Below are 17,542 nucleotides of genomic sequence, written 5' to 3' on the forward strand. Positions count from 1 at the left end.
ACTGAGCCACCTAGCTGCCCCTTCTACTAAATTCTTAAAAATCTCATTTCCCACATCATCATTAAACTAAACCTGTTCTATCCAAACCTGCTAAGTATTTTAGTATTTTTTCAGCCCTCATCCCTATAGACCTCTTTGCTGCATTTGGCATTGTTAACTACCCTCTCTGTTTGAATATTCTCTCTCCCCTCTCTGGGCTTATGTGACCCTAATCTCATGTAGTTCCCTTACCTGTAGAATTGCACCTTCTCAGTTATTTTTACTTAAACGTACATCTTGCCATATCACTCCCCTACTCAACAAGCATCAGTGCCTCCTTATTGCTTATAGAACTGAATTTACACTTTATTTTGTAGTTTTGAAAGCCCTTAGTATTCTTCCAGACTGTCTTTCTATCTTCATTGCACATCAGTCCCTCCTCTGTATTCTGCCATCCACCAAAACTCTGTTTCTTATGATCCACACTGTTATCGCCTCTCTCTGTGCCTTTGCTCCAGAAGTTCTCCATGCCTGCCACCCACTCTTCCTTCCTTCAGCTCTACCTCATAGAAACTTTCTTTCCCTTCAAGGAATAGCTCCAGTTGCTACCTTATGGATAAAGCTTTTCCTGATCACTACTCCACCCCAACTTGTTACAGCCTTCTCTCCCAAAACTACCTTGTGTTCAACTACTTTTGTATTTATTTATATTCTTTTTAAATGTATTCAGTATACATTTACGTCTGTACTTTTTGTCTCCCCCATTAGAATGTAAGCTTTTTGAGAGTAGAGATAATTTCATTCATTGCATTGTTGTCCACAGTACCTAGTACAGAACCAGGCACTCTGTAGCTATCTAATAAATTATTTAAGTAAACTGATGGATTGATTGACTGATTATCTAAGATAACCTAAATAGTAAATAGCAGAAAACTAAAGCTCAGGTTTCTAGATATTGCATCTAGTCCTCATTTAATCATGTGGTCTCATGGAATTTGAAATCCATATTTTCCCCCTTTCCTTATGTTAGCAATGTTATTTTGAAAATAGCTTTTGCCAACAGAAAGTAGAAGTGCTGATAGATTGTCTACATGGTTTGTATACAAGTTCACCCTGCAGAGAGGAAAAATCCATAAGGTGAGTATGTAGTCAATGTTAGAAAACCAGAAGTATAGTGAGTGACATAAATAAATGTACTTAGAAAAGGGAAGATTTAGGAATGCAATCATAATTGCCTTCAAATATTTGGAATGGCAGTGGGATGATAGCTAGCATTAGTGTTTTACAAATATAATCCCACTTGAGGATAATCTTACTTCATGCTCACAACAACCTGGAGAGGTGCCATTATTACCCTCATTTTAGAGAAACTGAGGCAAACAAAGGTTAAAGGACTCACCCAGCATCACCAGCTAATAAATTATCTGAGGCCAAATCTGAACTCAGGTCTTCCAGACTCCAGGTCCAATACTCTATCTAGGGGGCAGAACTAGGAGCAATTGGGTAAAACTTACAAAGGCACAAATTTACATGAAGTGAAAGGGGGAAAAAATTTCCTAACATAACAGCTCTCTCAATGCAAAATATGCTACCTCTGGAGTTAGTATGCTCTCTGCCCAGTTCTCTGAATAAATGTTGATTGACTATTTATTTTCTGTGTAGTAGTGATTTGACCTCTGAAGTCCCTTCTAATTCAGAAATGCTGTGATTCTGTAAGTAGGCCCAAAGAAAATGTGCAAAAGAGGCTCTTTCTCAGCCCCTGAATATACATATAATCCATTGTTACTATGACCCCAGATGCCACTTCCTTTTATGGGTCCTTCATCATCTCTTAAAACTCTGCCAGTGTCTGTAATTCAGGCTTTGATTTTGACTTGTTACTCCTATATTCTAAGATTCTATAATTCAGTTCTAAGTTCTTCTCACTATGTATGTTAATGGATATAATTTGCCTCCTTCTAATATCCCAGTGGCACTTTGAGAAGTAAAAATTCAATTTATGGATAGTTTCTGGAGCTCTCAGTTTCATGCTGTTTGTTGCAAGTCCAAACTCTTATCCTGAAACCCATTGTTATGTCCCAGAAAATCCAAAAATAAGACTTCATTATTCTGCAAAGTCAAGTTCAAGGCTAAGTAAACATTTTACTGGCTTGAGGCTACCTTCTGGAATAGTTTTAACTTTGAATATGCAATTAATAGTTATTCAGTATGTTATTATTTATAGTAAATTTATGATTCTCTCTTTTCCTCTCTCTCTCTCTCTCTCTCTCTCTCTCTCTCTCTCTCTCTCTCTCTCTCTCTCCACACACACACACGTATATGTATATAGACACTGATGTGTTTTTCAATACACAGTGAAATCAAGCAGGGAATATGCAGTTGAGTTGTGAGACTGAGAAATCAAAAGCTTTTCTGTAGCCTTATCCTTCCCTCCCTTCTTCTCATTTGGACAAATGTTCCTGCAATCTCTCTATGGGTTCACATGGCACAGCACAATGATCACCATTTTTCTCCTGTGATTGAACTCTCTCAGTACAATATAAAGTAATATAATTATCTCCAATTGTCATGTCAGTGGTAGTAACAAAACTAGCATGTGCTTGGCTTGCCGTTAATTCTCTTCAGAAAGAAACTTGATTCACTTAAATTCAATTCGCCCATTTTGTTCCTCTCCTTTTTCTGTCATGCTGGAAGAATCAGTGTGCTTAAAACAATTTTGCTGTTAGTGTATACAATGCTTTCTTGGTTCTGCTCATTTCACTCTTCATTATTTCATACGAGTCTTTCCATGTTTTTCTAAGATCATTGAGCTTATCATTTCTTATAGCACAGTAGTATTCTGTCACAATCATATACTATAACTTGTTCAGCCATTCCCCAATCTATAAGCATCCCTGAAATTTCCAACTTTGCCATCAGAGAGTTGCTTTTAGCATTTTGGAACATAAGGTTAGTTTCCTTTTTCCCTAATCATCTTTGGAAATAGACCTAGTAGTGGTATTGCTGGATCAAAAGGTATAGTAAATTTAATAACATTTTGGGCATAATTCCAGATTGCTCTCCAAAATGGTTGGATCAGTCCATAGTTCTGCCAACAGTGAATTAATGTCCCAATTTTTCCACATCCCCTCCAACATTTGGTGCTTTCCTTTTCCATCATTTTAGCCAATATGGGGAAGAAACAAAGGGGAAATAATAACATTATTATATATTTAAGAAGAATAGCAAGTTGTACAAAATAGTTTTTCAGTTTCATGTGCAATAATCATCTTTTTATTACACAATGTTATGCTGTTATGGAAATGCTTTTTTTATTCCATAAATTAAAAAGAAGAAAAAAAGAACCAATTGTGCCTTTGTTTTCTTAGGGATGGATGCCACTGTAGATTCAACCATTCGACAGGTACTCATTAAATATGTATTTAATATGTGCTTAATAAATTAAACTCTAAGCTCCTTGAAAGCAGGAACTGTTTGCCTTTTTTTTTTTAATAGGCACAATGTCTGGCATATAAAAGATACTTAATAAATGTTTGGAAATGCCATTACATTGACCTATTACATGCCAGGCCTTGGTTCAGTTGCTAGGGATTTAAAGACAAAACAACAAAAGAAGCACTCACATTCTGCTAGGTTGGCTACAGTGAACTTTAATATGTGTGATATGATTTTACTATGAAATATAATTAATATATCTCACAGCTGAGGTCTTTGCAAGTCTTGTACAAATAGGACAAGCTTTACAAGGACAAATTTGGCAAAACAACAACAGCTTAGATTTTGTAGCATTTGAAGATTTTTTCTGTGTTTTATGTCATTTGATCTCATTTTGAGGAAAGAAAAAAGACATTAATGTTATGTCTGCCTTCATGTTAGCATGCATTTATCTTGAGGGTAAATATAATTTGCTTTTGTTTTAGATTGGTTCAAAGTGCTGGACCTGGAGTCAAGAAGACTCATTTTCCTGAATTCAAATCTGGCCTTACACACTTACTAGCTGTGTAACCCTGGGCCAGTCACTTAATCCTGTTTGCTTCAGTTTCCTCATTTATAAAATGAGCTGTAAAAGGAAATGGTAAATGACTCCAGTTGAAAAATGACTGAATTCCTTGTGCAACATCCTTATTTTATCTTCTCTCATGTGTGTCCTTCCCAGACTGACTACCTTGCAATGGGGTCATTTTTCTGTGCATTAAATCCCACGTGCTCAGCCTTCTGGAAAATCTAGAGTTAGAATTAAGCATTCTCTATAATCAGGTCCATGTTCTTTCTTTTCTTTTAAGTTAAATTTTCTTTTTTATTTTGAACTTAAATTTTAACAAACAAATGTATCAATATATGATGACAAATAAGGAAGGCTTGTTTAAAAACTGAACTGTTTTATACAGTTTTTTTAAGTGCATGAGATAATAGCTTATAATTATGTATCAGATTATGATTGCCAAATACTCCCACATGTGATCCTCAAAAAACTATGGACCTACCATGAGTTATTCATTAAGCAGCTTTTGGCAGCAAATGTATTTTTTCTGGATTAAGAAAGTATGTTTAATGACCCCATACTTCTCTCTGAAACAAAGGTCTGTCTTCTTACAAAGTGATGGTAATAGCTAGGAAATACCACAGCTTCAGAAGAATTAATATTGAGGGCAAATGACAAAGGAGCAGCAAGACATGGTAGACATGTGGGAACTACAACACATCACCAACAAAGACATAGGGAAAACTATGTAAAGGATGTCATCAGGGAGAGGTATGACAAAAAAAAAAAAATAAAGATGCATTGAGAAACATAGTGAGATATATATGATGGCCAGTCCATGTGCTCTATTGGTGATGGATAATGAAAAACTATAAAAAGCTCCCTAAAACATTAGGTAGATCCTCTCTGGAGGACTGATGGGAAGAATCATACAGTTTCTTATTTCTCACCATGCTGCGCTCCTCCAGACTTCATCATGTCCCAGAAACCTCTTCATCTTGGAAGATTACTTCAGCCCTTGAATTCTCATCCAAGAAGTACTCTCCACCCCCAAATCCCTTCCCTTTAATCGGATGGCTCCTCCCTGACTATCCCTCTCTTCAATTTTCAGCAGACTATAATATGAACTTTATTTACCACATTCCAGTGCCAGATACCTCTTCTTCTCTCCCCAACACACTTTTTAGCTTCCTTTTTTATGCATTGTCTTCCTCCATTTGAATATAAACTTCTTGAAGGCAGAGACTTTTAAAAACATTTTTGTTCCTAGCACTTAGCACAGTGCATATAATATGTAGTAGTAGTAGTAGTAGCAGCAGCAATAGCACTAGTAGCAGTAGCAGTAGTAGCAGTAGTAGTAGTAGTAGTAGTAGTAGTAATGATAAGGAATTAATAAATATTTCTTGACTGATTGACACAGGATAGATCATTCATTGAGCTAATAAAGTATTTAAAGGTCTATGATGTTTTCTGTGAATAGGAAAAAAAGTAGTGAGAGAGAGGAAGGAACAATTACTGCTCCTTGAACTGTTTATATTCTAACAGGAGAGATATGATTTGCATCCTTGAAGGAAATACTTTGATGAGATATTGATGTATCAAAGTACAACGGTATGTTAAACTATGAGGGATACGTTAATATTTTATAAGCTCAACAGATAGCAATTTCATCTTTACTCTGTCACGATGACCATGTAGCACAGACCAAAGTCCTAAGGGAATGAAGTGATGTGAAATGTCACACTTATGCTCACTAGGTTGCCACAGTAGCAGACCAGGGCCAATGTAGGGACACTGAGTGATTAATTAAATGGATAGAAATGGGAAGATGACACAAGTTAAAGCTCAATTTGGGGCATTGTCTCCATTTTCACCTTCAAGGAGATATAATTTATGAGGAAAGTATAAAGCCATTACCAGTTAAGTTATTTTTCTCCTGACAGAAGGGCCTCAGGTGATGACTGGGTTTTTATATTGAATTTTTAGGGGGGAAAATAGAGCAAATTGCATACTTTGGTGTGGGTGGAGACAGTTTCATCAATATCTTGTGGAGCCCTATTGCAAGAGGCATTGACTGCTTTGTCAAAGCCAAGAACAAAGCCAAAAAAGGAAATGAGTGGATGCCATTGAAGTTTTTCCCTGACAGCAGATTTTCTGGGGATAAGTCCTTTCATTACAATCTTACCCAAATTCAGGCAAGAAAAAGTTACAATAAAGCTGATGGTGAAAAGACACAAACTGGAAAAATATTTAATTCATCTCAGCAGAATGAAAGCTTTTGGACAGAAAGAGACTTTTTTATTTCTGCCTTACTATGCCCAGCCCCTGGCATACTATTGACCAAATGGTAGGCATTTTGTAAATGATTATTGGTCAGCTAGATTATGCAGTGGAAAGAGTGCCAGGTTAGGAAGACTTGAGTTCAAATTCAGACTCTGACACTTATTAGCTGTGTAACCCTGAGCAAGTCATTTAATCCTGTTTGCCTCAGTTTCCTCAGCTGTAAAATGATCTGGAGAAGGAAATGGCAAACCACTGTAGTATCTTTGCCAAGAAAACCTCAAAAGGGGTCACCATGAATGAGACACAAATGAGAAGAATTAAACAATATCAATAGCAACAAATACTTTATTAATCAAAGGGAAGCTAGGTGGTGCAATAGACAGAGCGTTGGATCTGGAGTCAGGAAGATCTGAATTCAAATCTAGCCTCTGACACTTGCTATCTCTGTGATCCATGGCAAAGTACTTAATCCCTATTTGCCTCAGACTCATCTATAAAGTGGAGACACTCTGGGGAAGGAAGTGGTAAACCACTCAATTATCTTTGTCAAAAAAAACGATGTGATATAAAGTTGGACACAACTGAATAAGAATAAAAATTATTATTAGATTGAATTGGGAAAATCTCTCAAGCAACAAATATTTCAGTGTCTTTTCACCATGCCAATCAATAGAAATTTAAATAAAAGACCTAAACAGAGATCAGAATAAAAACTGTTGGATGGTAGGTATCTCCCACAGCATTTAGCATATTCCCTCACCCAGAGTAGGCACTCAGTAAATGCTCACTGAATGAGTGAGTATAAGATATAAGTCTCATCTTGAGGTAACAATTCTAGTTTAAGTATAAAGCTAAATACATATAAAACAATTCAAGAACAAGACATTATATAATTAAGTTTTCAGTTGTATAGGGCATAAATGCTATTTGAGTTTCAAGAAGAGGGAAATGAATAAAGAATATAGTCAACAGGAAAATTTTCTTGTGATTATGCTTCTGGGCTCTGTTCTTGGCACCTTTCTCTTTCAATACTTTCTCTCTTGGTAATCTCATTAATTCCTGTGGCTTCAATAATTTATTAAGGTGCTTCTTAATATACATATTCAGACATCTTCTCTCTTCTGAGCTTCAGTTCCACATAACCAACTGCCTGTTGGACATCTCCACCTGAATGTCCCCTAGGCTTCTCAAACTAGACATGCTAGAAAGAACTCATTATCTTTCCTGTCATACCTAACTTCTCTATTTCTATTAAAAGTACTACCCTTCTTCTAGTTATCTGGGTTAATAACCAGAGAATCATCCACAGCTCTTTACTGTTCAAAGTCAAGAACTAGGCTGGAAAGATGAGCAAACAGCAACAAAAACCTGACCATTAAAAAAATACTATTGTGGCAGGAAAGATCAAGCCAAAACTCAGAAGAAGACAACATGAAAACAAGCTATGAGCAAAGTCGTAAATAAAAAGTTCTAATTGGACACAAAACCAATAAGAATTCCTGGAAGCATTAAAGAAAGCAATTTAAAGAAAGCAATAAGAGTGGTAAAGGAAAAAATGGGAAAGGAAATGAGTGACAAAATAAAATGATGAAAATTACTATTGATTGGGGAAAGACAAATTAAAACAACTCTGTGATACCACCTCACATCTATCAGAAATGACATATGCTAGAAAGAATGAGGGAAAATAAGTACATTAATAAATTGTTGGTGGAGTGGTGAACTGGTCCAATCATTCTGGAGAACAATCTGGAACCATGCCTGAAGGGCTATAAAACTATACATGACATTTGATCCAGCAATACCACTACCATAATAACTTTCTATGGTCTGTAACCCAAGGAGAGCCAAAGGAAAGGGATAAAGGATATATATGTACAAAAATGGATAAAGAAGTACAAAAGCTGAGAAAAACAACTCCTTAAAAGTTAGAATTAAGCAAGTGGAAGCTAGTGACTCAATGAGACATCAGGAATCAATCAAACAAATTCAAAAGAATGAAAAAGTAGAAGAAAATGTAAAATAACTCATGGAAAAACAACTGACCAGAAAGTAGATCCAGGAGAGACATTGTTAGAGTCACTGGACTACCTGTAAGCTATAATCAAAAGGAGGACCTGGACAGCATCTTTCAAGAAATTATCAAGGAAAACTGCCATGACCTTCTGAAATCAGAAGGCAAAATAGACATTGAAAGAATCTACCAGAGTTCAAATCCGGCCTCAGAAATCTAACACTTACTAGCTGTGTGACCCCGGGCAAGTCACTTAACCCCATTGCCTAGCCAAAGAAAAAAAATGATAATCTACCAATCACCTCAGGAAAGAGATTCCTAAATAAAAACTCCGAGGAACATTATAGCCAAATTATAGAATGATCAGGTCAAGGAAAAAATACTACACATGGCCAGAAAGAAACAATTCAAATATCGGATAGCTACAATCAGGATTATGCAAGACTTAGCAGCTGCAAGACTAAAGGATAAGAGGTTATAGAATATGATATTCCAGAAAGCAAAGGAGGTAGGACTAAATCCAAGAAGCACCTACTTGGAAAACTTAAGCATAATACTTCCAGGGAAGAAAATGGTCAACCAGTGAAATAGAGGGATTTCAAGATTTCATAAAGAAGAGACCAGAACTGAACAAAAAATTTAATCTACGGTATCAAGACCCAAGAAAAGCCTAAAAAAATAAAAAAGGAAAAGAAAACATAAGGGATTCAGTGCAGCTGAACTGTTTACATCCCTATATGGGAAGATGATATTTATAATTCTAAAAAACTGTATCACTAATAGTATAGCTAGAAGGAATACACATCAATGGAGGATATAGGTAAAATGGGAATTTGAGGGAATGGCATAAAAATAATTAAGGGATGAGAAAGAGGAGTGCACTGGATACAGAAGAAAGGGAGAGGTAGAATAGGGTAAATTATTTTATATGAAGAGATGCAAAATAACTATTAAAGTGGAGGGAAAGATGGGAGGGTGAATGATGGGCATGATTTGAACCTTACTTTCATCAGAGTTGGCTCAAAGAAAGAATAATACACACACTCATTTGAATATAGAAATCTATTTTATGTGACAGAGAAGTAGGAGGGGAAGAGATTAAATAAAAGAGGGTGTTGGAGAAGACTGACAGAAGAGAGGGCAGAAAGCTGGAAGGCAGTAGACAAAAGGAAAACGCTGTTGAAGAAGGAGAGGGTGAAAGGAGAGAGGACAAACAGGAGGATAATAGGATGGAGGGAAATACACAGTTAATACTCATATCTGTGAATGTGAATGGGATGAACTCTCTCATAAAATGAAAGTGGATAGCAGAGTGGATCAAAACCCAGAATTCTACAATATGTTGTCTGTAAGAAACACACTTGAAGCAGATACACACACACACACACACACACACAAAGTAAATGTAAGGGGCTGGAGCAGAAACTTATTATGCTTAGCTGAAGTTAAAAAAAAACAGTGGTAGCAATCCCAATTTCAAAAAAAAAAAGCAAAAACAGACTTAATTGAAAGAGATAAGGAAGGAAACTACATCTTGCTAAAAGGTACCATAGAAAATGAAGTAATATCAATACTAAATACATATACACAAAATGGTATAGTATCCAAATTCTTAAAGGAGTTACAGGTTCATGAACAAACAAAAGATACAGAGCATTACAAAATGTAAAATAGATAATTTTGATTATATTGAATTAAAAGGCTTTTACACAAACAAAACCAATGCAACCAAGATTAGAAGGAAAGCAGAAAGCTGGGAAACAATTTTTACAGCCAATGTTTCTGATAAAGGCCTCATTTCTAAAATATGTAGAGAAATGAGTCAAATTTATAAGAATACAAGCCATTCCCCAATTGATAAATGGTTGAAGGATACGAATAGGCAGTTTTCAGATGAAGAAATCAAAGCTATATATAAGTATATGAGGAAGTGGTCTAAATCACCTTTGATTAGAGAAATGCAAATCAAAACAGCTCTGAGGTACCACTGCACACCTATCAGATTGGCTAATATGACAAAAAAAAATGATAAATGTTGGCAAGGATGTGGAAAAATTGGGTCACTAATGCACTGTTGGTGGAGTTGTGAACTGCTCCAACCATTCTGGACAGCAATTTGGAACTCTGCTCAAAGGACAACCAAGCTGTGCATACCATTTGATCCAGCAATACTGTTATTAGGTCTGTATCCCAAAGAGTTCATAAAAAAGGGGAAAGGACCTACATGTGCAAAAATATTTATGGCAGCCCTTTTTTTACGGTGGCAAAATATTGGAAAGTGAGGTGATGCCCATCAGTTGGGGAATGGCTGAATAAGCTGTGGTATATGAATATAATAGAACGCTATTGTGCAATAAGAAATGATGAACAGCCAAATTTCAGAAAAACTTGTAAAGACTTGTATAAACTGATGAAAAGTAAAATGAGCAGGACCAAGAAAGCATCGTACATAGCATCAGCAACACTGTGTGATGATCAGCCATGCATGACTCAGTTGTTCTCAGCAATACAACAATCCAGGACAAGTATAAAGGACTCAAGAAGGAAAATACTATTCATATCCATATAAAGAACTAATGAACTCTGAATGCACATCAAAGCATACTTTTTTCACTTACTTTATTCTTTTTCATGGTTTTCCCCTTTTGATCTGTTTCTTCTTTCACAACTTTAACTAGTATTGCAATATGTTTTACATGATAGCACATGCATATCTATATCAAAATTCTCACCATTTCAGTAAGAAGGGAGAGAGAAAAATTTGGAACTCAAAATTTTGTAAAAATGAATGCTAAAAATTATTTTGACATGTAATTGGGAAAAATAAAATACCAATAAAATGAAAAAAGAATGTTTAAAATATATAAATAATAAAATTAAAAATACTTCAAATCACTAATCACTAGAGAAATGCAGATTAAAACAATTTAAAGGCACCACACCATCCCCATTAGATTAGATAAGATGACAGAAACAGAAAATGATAAATGATGGAGGGGATGTGGGTACTGTTGATAGAGCTATTAACTGGTTCAACCATTCAGGAGAACAATTTGCAACTATGCCCAAAGGGCCATAAACCCATGCAAACTCTTTTGATATGGGAAAACTACTAGGTTTATCCCCAAAGGAGATTAAAAAAAAGGGAAAAGACCCATATGTCCAAGTGTTTACAATAGGTCTTCTTGTGATGCCAAAGAATTGAAAATTGAGGGGGTATCCATTAATTGAGGAACAGCTGAACAGGTTATGGTATATGAGTGTGTTGGAATACCACTGTGTTGTAAGAAATGATGAAAATAAAAAAAACCTGGGAAGACTTATATGAACTAATGCAAACTGAAGTGAGCAGAATGAGGAGAATAATCTACACAGGAAAATCAATTTTAAAGATTTTAACAATTGTTATCCATACAATAATCCATCACAACTCCGAAGGACTCATGATGTGAAATCCTATCCACCTTCAGATAAAGAATTACAAATGGAAATGTATCTTTTCTTTTTTTTCTTTTTTCTTTGTTCTTTTTTTCTTGGATCATGACCAATGCAGAAATGCATTTTACATGACTTTATATGTAAAATGGGTACTATATTTCTTGCTTTTTCAATAGATGGTGAAGGGGGTTAAGGAAGAAAGGGAATTTGGAACTGAAAATAAAAAAAATTAAAGAATGAAATATTTTTCAAATTATGATGATATAAAAAGAAAGACTTATAGGGGATGATAAAAAACCATTCCTCAATGGTCCCTGACCTTCTTGGTAACATATTGGAGAATGGGATTGATTTCAATTTTATGAAAGGGCTAAATGCCTTGCTTATGGATTGTAATTCTTCCAGTTTTGTTGTTTTAGCACTGAGAAAAAAGGAAAAACAATAAATCAATCACTTATAGTTTTAATATCCTATTTCCTCTAAGATGAAGTTTCCTTGGTCATATACTGCTCATAGAAATGTGGCAGAGTATTATGATTCGTTCACTCCTATTGATGTTGGGATAAAATAACATAATAACTCAAAGGATGGTTATTGTGAATACTCAGATTCTCAGATGGATATATGATGCCAACCTTTTAAAGTTTCCTCTAAGCATACAGATTGCAGCTGAACCACTCTTGTTCATTTCCTCTGATACATTACCACTGAGAGTCCACTCAAAAATACTGAAGATCTTCCTCAATTTCTTTGGACATTAGGAGGAGGGGATCAATGGAGCATTCTGACTGTACACCTAATCATTCCGCATTTTAAAATTTTATTTTCATTTACCAATAATCACTTCCATATGCTTTTGAAATGAAAAGTTTTCTCCCCCTTCCTCCCAATCACCCTCCCCAAGATGGCACACAATCTGATATAGGCTATACATTTACAATGCTGTTAAACTTATTTTCACTTTAGTGATGTTGTAAGTAAAAATTAAAACCAATAGGAGGAACCATTCAAAAGAAGAAATGAAACTCAACAGAAGAGAAAAAAAAATAGTAATTCAACCTCCATAGTTCTTTCTTTTGATGTGTATAGCATTTGCCATCACAAGGTCTCTGGAGATGTTTTAGATCCTTGTATTGCTTGGAAAGGTTAAGATTATTAATATTAGTCATCACACAATGTGGCTGTTATTATGTATAACATTCCCTTGGTTGTGTTCACTTCACTCAGCATCAGACCATACAAGTCTTTCAAGGTTTTTTGAAGTCTACCTATTCATCATTTCTCATAGTACAATAGTATTCCATTACATTCATAGACCACAACTTGCTCATCCATTCCCCAATTGATGGGCATCCTCTCAATTTCCAATTCTTTGCCACCACAAAAAGAGCTGCTATGAATATTTTTGTACATGTGGGTCCTTTTATCATTTGTATAATCTCTTTGGGATATGGTCCTAGAAGTGCTATTGCTGGGTCAAAGGGTATGCACATTTTTATAGCCCTTTGGGCACAGTTTCAATTTGATCTCCAAAATGGATCATTTCACAACTCCACTAACAAGGCATTAGTGTTCTAATTTTCCCACATCTTCTCCAACATTTATCATTTTCTTGTTTTGTCATGTTGGCCAATCTGATAGGTGTGATGTGGTATGTCAGAGTTGTTTTGATTTTCATTTCTCTAATTTAGTGATTTAGACCATTTTTTCATGTGACTATAGATGGCTTTAATTTCTTCATCTGAGAACTGTCTGTTCATATTCTTTGACCATTTATCAATTGGGGAATGGCTTGTAATCTTATGAATTTCACTTAATTCTCTATATACTTTAGAAATGAGACCCTTATCAGAAACGCTGGTTGTAAAAATTCTTTCCCAATTTTCTACCTTCCTTCTAAATCTTAGTTTCATTGGCTTTGTTTGTGCAAAAACTTTTCAATTTAATGGAATCAAAATTATCCGTGTTGATTTTTCTAACGATCTCTATCTCCTCTTTGGTCATGAATTCTTCTGTTCTACATAGATCTGATAGGTAAACTGTTCCTTGCTCTCCCAGTTGGTTTATAGTGTCAGTCTTTATATCTAAATCATGAACCCATTTTGACTTTATTTTGGTATATGGTGTGAGATTTTGATCTATGCGTAGTTCCTGGCATACTCCTTTCCAGTTTTCCCAGATTTTTTTTTTCAAAGAGTGGGTTCTTATCCCAGAAGCTGGGGTCTTTGAGTTTATGAAATAATAGATTACTGTAGTCAATGACTATTGTGTCTTGCATATTTAACCTATTCCACTGATCCACCACTCTATTTCTTAGCCAGGACCAAGCAGTTTTGATGATTACTGCTTTATAATACAATTTAAGATCTGGAATTGCTAGGCCACCTTCCCCTGCATTTCTTTTCATTAGTTCCTTTGATATTCTACCTTTTTTCTTCCAAATGGACCTTTTATTATTTTTTCTAACTCTATAAACAATTTTGGTAGTTTGATTGGTATGGCACTGAATAAGTAAATTAGCTTAGGTAGGATTGTCATTTTTATTATATTAGCTCAGCCTACCCATGAGCAACTGATGTTTTTCCAATTATTTAGATCTGATTTTATTTGTGTGAAAAGTGTTTTGTAATTGTGTTCATAGAGTTCCTGGGTTTGTTTCGGGAGGTAGACTCCTAAATATTTTATAATGTCTACAGTAAGTTTAAATGGGATTTCTCTTTCTATCTCTTGCTGTTGGGCTTTGTTGGTAATATATAGAAATGCTGATGATTTATGTGGGTTTATTTTATAGCCTGCAACTTTGCTAAAGTTGTTTATTATTTCAAGTAGTTTTTTACTTGATTCTCTAGGATTCTCTAAGTATATCATCATCATCTGCAAAGAGTGATAGCTTTGTTTCTTCTTTGCCTATTCTAATGCCTTCAATTTCTTTTTCTTCTCTTATTGCTAAAGCTAAGTTTCCAGTACAATATTGAATAACAGTGGTGATAATGGACATCCTTGTTTCACCCCCGATCTTATTGGAAATGCTTCTAGCCTGTCCCCATTACATATAATGCTTGCTGAAGGTTTTAGATAGATGCTATTTATTATTTTAAGGAAGACTCCATTTACCTATGCTTTAGTGTTTTTAATAGGAATGGGTGTTGTATTTTTCAAAAGCTTTTTCTGCATCTATTCAGATGATCATGTGGTTTCTGTTGGTTTTGTTGTTATTATGCTGATAGTTTTCTTAATATTGAACCAACCGTGCATTCCTGGTATAAATCCTACCTGGTCATAGTGTATTATTCTTGTGATAAGTTGCTGTAATCTATTCAGTAGTATTTTGTTTAAAATTTATGTATCTACATTCATTAGAGAAATTGGTCTATAATTTTCTTTCTCTATTTTGACTCTTCCTGGTTTAGGTATCAACACCATATTTGTATCATAAAAAGAATTTGGTAAGACTCCTTCTTCACCTATTTTCCCAAATAGTCTATATAGTATTGGAATTAATTGTTCTTTAAATGTTTGATAGAATTTGCATGTAAATCCATCTGGCCCTGGAGATTTTTTCCTAGGGAGTTCATCAATGGCTTGTTCAATTTCTTTTTCTGAGATGGGGTTATTTAAGTATTTTACTTCCTCTTCTGTTAATCTGGGCAATTTATATTTTTGTAAATATGTATCCATTTCACTAAGATTGTCAAATTTGTTGGCATATAGTTGGGCAAAATAATTCCTAATTTTGTTTTAATTTCCTCTTCCTTGGTGGTAGCTTCACCCTTTTCATTCTTGATACTAGTAATTTGGTTTTCTTCTTTTTTTTTTAATTAAATTAACCAAAGGTTTATCTATTTTATTGTTTTTTCATAAAACCAGCTCTTAGTTTTATTTATTAGTTCAATAGTTTTCTTAATTTCAATTTTATTAATTTTTCCTTTGGTTTTCAATATTTCTAATTTTTGTTTAGTTGAGGATTTTTAATTTGTTCTTTTTCTAGTTTTTTTAGTTGTATGCCCAATTCATTAATCTCCTCTTTTTCTATTTTATTTATGTAAGCATTTAGAGATATAAAACTTCCCCTAAGAACTGCTTTCACTGCATCCCATAAGTTTTGGTATGTTGTCTCATTATTGTCATTCTCTTGAATGAAATTATTGATTGTTTCTATGATTTGTTGTTTGACCCAATCATTTTTTAGGATTAGATTATTTAGTTTCCAATTATTTTTTAGTCTATCTTTCCATGGCCCTTTATTACATATAATTTTTATTGCATCATGATCTGAAAAGGATGCATTTAATATTTCTGCCTTTCTGCATTGGATTGTGAGGTTTTTATGCCCTAGTACATGGTCAATTTTTGTGTATGTGCCATGTACTGCTGAGAAAAAAGTATATTCCTTTCTATCCCCATTCAGTTTTCTCCAGAGGTCTATCATACCTAACTTTTCTAATGTTCTATTCACCTCCTTAACTTCTTTCTTGTTTATTTTGTGGTTAGATTTATCTAGTGCAGAGAGGGGAGGTTCAGGTCCCCACTAGTATAGTTTTGCTGTCTATTTCTTCCTGTAACTCCCTGAACTTCTCCTCTAAGAATTTGGATGCTATACCATTTGGTGCATATATGTTTAGTAATGATATTACTTCATTGTCTATGGTGCCTTTTAGCAGGATGTAGTTTCCTTCCTTATCTCTTTTGATTAGATCTATTTTTGCTTTTGCTTTGTCTGAGATCAGGATTGCTACCCCTGCTTTTTTACTTCAGCTGAAGCATAATATATTCTGCTCCAGCCTTTTACCTTTACCCTGTATGTGTCACTCTTTTTCAAATGTGTTTCCTGTAAACAACATATTGTAGGATTATGGTTTTTAATCCATTCTGCAATCCATTTCTGTTTTATGGGAGAGTTCATCCCATTCACATTCACAGTTATGATTACTGTCTGTGTCTTTTTCTCCATCCTTTCCCCCATTTATGCTTTTCTTTCTCCTTTTCCTTTCCCCCACTAGTGTTTTGCTTTTGACCACTGCCTCCTTCAGTCCCTCTCCCTTTATTATCCCTTTCCCTTTTCTTCCCCTTTACTCTTCTTCCCTCCCTTCTTCCCCTCCCTTTTCTTTCCCCTTTTCCCTCCTACTGCCTATAGGGCAAGTTAGATTTCTATACCTAACTGATATATGTTATGCCCTTCTTGAGCCAAATCTGATGAGAGTAAGGTTCAAACAATGCTCACCCCCTTCTTTCCCTCTGCTGTAATAGGATTTTGTGTCTTTTCCTGTAATGTAATTTACCCTTGTCTGCTCCTCCTTTCTCAGTACATTTTTTTAGATCAGGCTAATCCACTTATTTGGATCCATTTAACCCACTTGATTAGATTTTTTTTTATCATTACATCAAAGTCAACTAATATCCACCCCCTTTATGTATACTCCTTTAACATGGTGTAATAACAATACAGTTCTCAAGAGTTGCAAGTGTCATATTCCCTTGTAGGGATGTAAACAGCCCTTATTAACAACATATTGTATCTTTCTGTCCCATTTACCTTTTTACGTCTCTTCTTGAATCTTGTGCTTGAAGATCAAATATTTTGTTGAGCTCTGGTCTCTTTTCAAGAAGGTTTGGAAGTCCCCTATTTCATTGAATATCCATCTCCTCCCTTGAAAGATCATGTTCATTTTCACTGGATCCTTGGCTGCAATCTACACTCTTTTGCCTTTCAGAATATCATGTTCCACGCCCATGTATCCCTGGTCTTTTAATGCAGAAGCTGCAAAGTCCTGTGTAATCCTGACTGTGGTTCCATGATATTTAAATTGTTTCTTTGTGGCTGCTTGCAGCACCTTCTCTTTCATCTG

The sequence above is a fragment of the Phascolarctos cinereus genome, unplaced genomic scaffold (genome assembly GCF_003287225.1).
Source record: "Phascolarctos cinereus isolate Bilbo 61053 unplaced genomic scaffold, phaCin_HiC Scaffold_4;HRSCAF=312, whole genome shotgun sequence".
Lineage (NCBI taxonomy): Eukaryota > Metazoa > Chordata > Mammalia > Diprotodontia > Phascolarctidae > Phascolarctos > Phascolarctos cinereus.